Source organism: Belonocnema kinseyi, chromosome 7, assembly GCF_010883055.1.
Source record: "Belonocnema kinseyi isolate 2016_QV_RU_SX_M_011 chromosome 7, B_treatae_v1, whole genome shotgun sequence".
NCBI lineage: Eukaryota > Metazoa > Arthropoda > Insecta > Hymenoptera > Cynipidae > Belonocnema > Belonocnema kinseyi.
Window position 1 is genome coordinate 21,004,498 of NC_046663.1, and position 6,582 is coordinate 21,011,079.

A 6,582-nucleotide genomic window follows, 5' to 3' on the forward strand; every position below is an offset into this window, starting at 1 on the left:
GTAGTAGCAATTAATCACGAAAGGGGATTGGTCACATCTCGGAGTCTTTTCCAGCTCATTCTTTAATGAAATAAGTTTTAGCGACTGGTCAAAGAAGAGTGATTTGTCACATTTCGAATCCCTTTTCCAGCTCCCCCTAGAAAAAAATACTTCTTTGCAACTGGACACAGAAGCATGGGTGGAAACTTTATTTTTCTAATAAATTAGAAATAAAGTTATTTTTTATCATAAGTGTATTTGTACATAATTTTCTATTTCGCTAAAGCTATTCCATTAAATAGTGAAATCATCATTTTTATCAAAGTTAAAAAAATTAAGTTTCGTTCCCTACAATTTGTATTATTGCTTGACCCCCGCGTGCAGACATCTTGCCGGCTGGCGTCACAGCATGCAATACCCATGTGACACCGATAAAAATTGACATAACCTCATCTGTCTCAAGATTTTAATAGATTTCATAAAGTGATTTGATAGGTTGTTTTGAGACAGAGTAAGTATTTTTTGAGCTAAGAATTTTTGGATGAATAGCCATGATGTGTGTGGGCTATTCGTCCAGAATTCTGAACAAATAACCGTTTCAAAACAGGTGGTCTATTTGTCCAGAATTCTGGACGCCTAGACACAGCCGTAAAATAAACTATTTTATGAATGATTTGAATTATATTAAACTAGCCATTACAGTATTGGTCCAAAATGATGAAATACAAATAAAAAGTTTTTTTATTTGATGATTTTATTACTTGCATTTTGTTACATTTTTCAGACATCTGTATTAGTAAAACGTATTTTTATCGTCTGCAGCTAAATTTTAATAAAATTGCACACACATTGACTTCGACCTTTGGCGAAGGAAGAGGAAAACTGCAGAAAAAATTTTCCAGACACAGCCGTTTGGCGACCTTCAATATTTTCGAGTTTTGACGTTTACTAATCAAACGAACCGGATTAAAGTACTCATATGTTAGAAAAAAAAAGTTTTTTATGGTAACGAACTAAACAGCAGGAGGTTGATCAGCGGGATTCGGAACGGCTTTGGCATCACGGATGTTGTTTGGATTGACGAGATTAAAGAATAATAAATACTCAGGGTCAGACTTCAGTATATAACTATACGTCTTGGCAGAATTGCCTGTTATTTTAATTTTAATATATTGTGGCTCTGAATTATTATTGTATCCTTCTTCGATGAAGGGACATAAATAATATCCATCTTCACGTTTATCTGCATATCCAATAACGAAATGGCGAGTCGCATCTTCTACCACTTTGTGTGGGCCTGGGTCTAATAGGAAAAAAATACTTCCATTCGGGCTGAATTGCAAACGACGAGTATAAATTTTTAGAGGTTTCGGTTTTCCAAGTAAACTTCTAAGCAGGGGTTCTGCAAAAAGAAAATGGATTTCAATTTCCTAATATTAAAAACGTAAGTAATTGTAAAGCAACAGCCGTTGCTTTAAGATCAAGGGTTCCGAGATCATAGTGCTCGCGCCAAAGTTAGAGTAAGACCAAGGAGTAGTTCCGTGAATTAACCTTTTAAAATTTATCTCCGTGTAGATAAATGATTTCAAAAATATTATTTTTCACAGATTTAAATAAATTATTTATATAAGATAGAGTATTGTGATTTTATAAGCAAAAAGCTAATATCAATAGCAATTAAGTTTCACGTTGTCTGTGCTACAGCTGTGCAAATCCTGAATTTAAGACTAAAAAAAGTCTACAATTTTCCATTCTTTCAGAATACTTTTATTAGCATAACATTTGAATAATGTAATTATAATCATTATTATGTTATACTAACATTTTTTATTCTCAGGTTATAATTACAGTTTATTTTGAATCTAGAAAAGGGTTAGGATCTACCAAGAAATATATTTCCTAAAAGTTCACTTTTTCGCAATTCATTTTTTAAATGGGCTTGAAAGCAAAAGAGTTAATGATATTGCTTTATTTTCTCTGGAAATTATATGCTCAGTGGTTGAAAAAATGTGAAATCTATTGATAACCATTTAGGTCTGAAGAGCGTTTTAAATAATAAATTCCATATTTGCACCATATTGCAGCGGATTGAAATTTTTTTTCATAATTAGTTATCTACCATCTTTGTTAGTATAACAATACAAAAATCTTTTTCCGCTAATTTCTATTGGGCTTTTCTATTTATTTTCAAGGCCTCAAAAATTAAAAATTTTTCGATTGGGTTTTTAAATCTGTAATTCTTAATTGAACTTATAAAATAGTAAAAAATAATACGAACAAAGAGAAACTAAAAGTGAGTTCATTATTAGGAAACAAAACTATGAGTGAGTGGCGTATCAAATTTTTTTAATTTTCCTTTCATAAAATGATATTTTTTCTTTTAGAAAATTTTAATTTTAGAGAACTAACTTTCAACTTGTTTGAATTAAAATTTAAAAATATCCATATCAAAAGTTTTAATTTGAGAGATAGCTCCTTGATGAAATTACAAATTAAAAAAAATCGGAACGGGTATTGCTCAAAAGTTGTTACGCTTTATCACAAATAAAATATATATATTGATTTTGTTTTAATGAAAAATTGTCCGACAGTGTCATAATAGAATCAAATATGCTAATTAAATATAATTTTTGTTTACGTTATAATTTTTTGTAAATAAGCACAAAAGCAATTTTCTTAATGCAAACGACTTTTATTAAAAAAAACCTTTGTTACTACAAAAATTACGTGAAACTATTTGGGGTAACGAAAGATTTTGTTAAATTTTACTTTTTCTCATGAATGAACAAAATAATTAAGTTTTAAACCAATAAAGATTTTGATATCAAATGAGAAACAGTTGAACTGAATCTAACAGACAAATTTTCAAAAAAATAGTTCAATCCTTAAGTGAAACTAATTTATTTTCAATCAAAAAGTTGCATTTTTGAACGAAAAATATTAATTTTCTACCAAATAGACGATTTTTCAACAAATTACATAAATTTTCAATTAAATAGTTGAATTTACAAACTAAAAGTGACCAATCAGTTGAATTTTATAATTAATTGAACAATTTTTATCCTAGTACCGAAATTTGTTAACATGGAGTTAAATTTTCAACCAAAAAGGTTATTTTTCTACCAAAAACGTCTTTTTGGCTTGAAAATTGTACACAATTTGGCAAAAACTTTAAGCGATTAGTCATGTATATTTTTTAATTTAGTTCAATTTTTTTTAATGTGAGATGAAAATATTTCATTAGTTAAAAATTAAACTACTTTGTTCATTTATGACAGGTAATCAAATTTTCTCAAATCCTCTCTTACCCCAAATCGCTTTAAGTAACTTTTGTTTAACGGCTAAATTTAAGAAAAAATATTTAGCTAGGAAAAATTATGTCAAATGTGGGCGAGGGAGGTCAAAACTTTCGAACCCTAACAAATGAGGGAACGTGGTTTAAAATGTTAGAATAAAAGCTTACGGAAATTACCTACAGCCCTGAATGCCCGGTACATGTCTAACTTTCCAAACTACCTCCCTAAATTCCAGCTACCTTCAAATTGCCCAAAAAACTCCCTAAGTGCCTAGTACTTTCCTGACTGACTGACCTGCGTCCCTAAATGCTTATTACCTTCCTAAATGCCTAACCAACCTCCCTAAATGCCCGTTTCTTTAAAGCTGTTTAATAAATCTCTGTTCCCTCCTACATTAACGTCTAACAAACCCTCATAATTACCCGCTCCCTTAAAACTTGCTAATCAACCTCCCCAAATGATCGCTACTTTCCTACCTGCCGGACAAACTTTCTGAAAGTCTGGCAGGCCTTCTAATTAACAAGGGGACCTACAGGTTTTACTTTTTTTGTGTAAATTGATACTCTCCTCAAAGAAACCAGAGGTTTTCAGAGGAAAATCATAACAATTTAATTTTGTATTTATTGTTGAAATTCCTGTTTGCAATACGTTTTTTCTTCTGTAATTTAAAAATGTGAATACGAGACTCCATTGAAGATTAGAGAATTTTGACAAAATGCACAATTGCCTAAATGAATAAAAATACAAATTTTTTGATCAATAAAAATAATAAAAAATTACGGAGAGCGGGAATCGAACACGAAACCTTGCGGCTATCAGCCAAGCGTTCTAGCAGGGAGTTACCGACGATCCGAATTGATCTAGCACCAGCTCATTGACAATGCAGTCGCAATTTAAAAAATGCATTTTACTCCAAAATGGTTCAAAATTGCGTCTTCTTGATTTTTCTCAGAAAACCTCTGGCATGTGCCTCTTATTGAGGAGGGTATGAATTTAAACAAAAAAAGGAAGACCTAAAGTTCCCCTTGTAAGGGTACTTTCACATCGCTTCAAAATGAACAATCTTAAAAAAACATTTATATAAATAAAAAAAAACTGAAATTGAAGATGTGCTTTTATTAAAAGCACAATCTGATACACGATTTTCCGAATGATTCAATAAAGAAGTTTCATTCTTGTGCCTTAACAAGCAAGGTAAAATTCCTAATAATTAAGAATACTAAAGGAGACAGTGACTAGCACAAAATAAAACACTTTCAAGAACATTAACACAGTAAACCCTAGGAATAAATTTTATCTTTAAATTGGATCAAAACGCTGCAGCAAGTTTATCTGACGAAAGATAAAATTTATCTGATAATAGATAAGATTTATCTGACGAATGCTAAAAATTGTAGAATAAAAATATTTATTTGACATATGTAATATTTCAAACGGCTTCGGCTCAATTTATTAAAAAAGTTTCCTCCATAAATTTGAAAATCCTCGCGGTATTAATTTTTCAAATCATCTCACTTTATTTAAATGATTTTAACCAAAAAATAATTCAACTACACTTACGGAATACATAGGCTGCACTTTGGTTTGTTCATACTTTATAACGAACACTCAACGAAGTTCAGTTCTTTACACTGTAAAGTAGAAACTAACCAAAGTGCAACCTCTGTGTTCTGGAAGTGAAGGTGAATGATTTTTGGTTAAAATCATTTAAATAATATGAGATGATTTAAAAAATGAATACCGAGAGGATTTTCAAATTTCTGGAAACAATTTTTTCGCTAAACCTCGGTGCAGCCGTTTGATTTATCACATAAGTCAAATAAATAATTTCCTTAGATAAATTATTTTTTTCTTTAGATAAATTTCATCTTTCGTCAGATAAAAGTGCTGCAGCAATGTTATCCAAATAAAGCTGAAAATTATTTCTGGGGTTTACTGTGATATTAAATTATTATATTCCTAAAAAGCCGATTTCCTTTTCATTCATAAAAATGGGGATTCGGATTAGTACGCTATTTTTATTTTTGGCAAATTTTTCTAACCCTTATGGCAACTTGAAAAATGTTCTTATAATAATTAAATTATTATAGATGCATTATTTAACTTTCAACCAGTATTAGGAAAATTGGCTAAAAATAAAAATGAACCACCAATCATAATCCCCATTTTCATTGATTCAAAGGAAATCGACTTTTTACCCGTGTGAAAATTTTTTCATGATGCTAGCTAATCCCAAAAAGGGGAAACCTTGACCCCAAGTTGCGAATTTAGACAGGACCAAACCATAAGTGAAACACCTAACTCGGCTAGAGCCTAACGTACTGACCGACTTGGCCCCAATTTGGGTTTATTTATTTTTGTAGCCTGAGCGACATTCAAATAAAAGATTATTTTTTAAATAAAAAATAAGTAAAACATTTTTGAAGGTAAAATTTTTTATTTAAAATAAGCATTTCAAGTAGCTGAACATTTTACAAAGAATTTTATTCCAGAACCGGATTATTCGTCGCCAGCCTCGTCTGTCGTTTGCCATCCCAATCTCTGAAAATAGTGTAGACTGTTCCCAGATGAGAACAGACTTTATCCACAGTGCACTTAATTTTTTTACAATCAGCGTCTGTGAAATAAAAAAATTAGAAATTTTAGAGTAAAGCTAAAGTTATAGCATAATTATATATTATGAATAGTCACTGAAATAATTTTCTCATCGAGAATACAATACCACATGTAAAAGTCCATGAAAAGTAATTTATTTGTTATTATCTTCATAGCTGTAAAACCCATGGCTAATTCTCTTGTTATGTACTTATTGATGATATTATAGATGGATTTTCGAATTTCAATTTCCGTGTCAAAAAGTAGGGTCAAAGAATGGCGCTGCAAAAAAATAAAATAAAGGTTATGTTACAATTAGTTAGAAATACATTTTTTTTATTTTAATTTTTTATTAAATATCCTAGTATGCAAAATAGAAGATAAAAGAACCCTACAAACGTACAAAGTAATAGCTTCATTCTTCGTCAGTTTTTCATTTTTCGTCTCAAGTTTGAAGATCTTCTAAAAAAAGTATGAATGACTTAGGTAAAAATTTGAAAATTAAATACAATATACATTAAAATGGCAATTTTATGGTCTATAGCTAATAAATTTAATTTTTAGGTACTCTATATTTTATAGATTAATTTTGTTCTTATTTTTAATCTTCAAAAAATCAGTGAACATAAATTACTCATAATTTATTTACTTACTTTCATTTTTGTTCTGGAATCACCAAAAAAACTTCCCACAGTAGCCTCTAACTATTCTA

At 30.1% G+C, this 6,582-nt stretch overlaps 1 long non-coding RNA gene across 1 annotated transcript; it reads right to left on the minus strand.

The window, feature by feature from the left end:
• Nucleotides 1-5,787: 5,787 nt before the first annotated feature.
• On the minus strand, nucleotides 5,788-6,332 carry LOC117177568. Its single transcript, XR_004467711.1, has 3 exons — nucleotides 6,274-6,332; nucleotides 5,998-6,152; nucleotides 5,788-5,892 (listed from the first exon to the last, which is right to left on the minus strand). It is a non-coding gene; the product is annotated as an uncharacterized LOC117177568 (long non-coding RNA).
• Nucleotides 6,333-6,582: the final 250 nt, after the last annotated feature.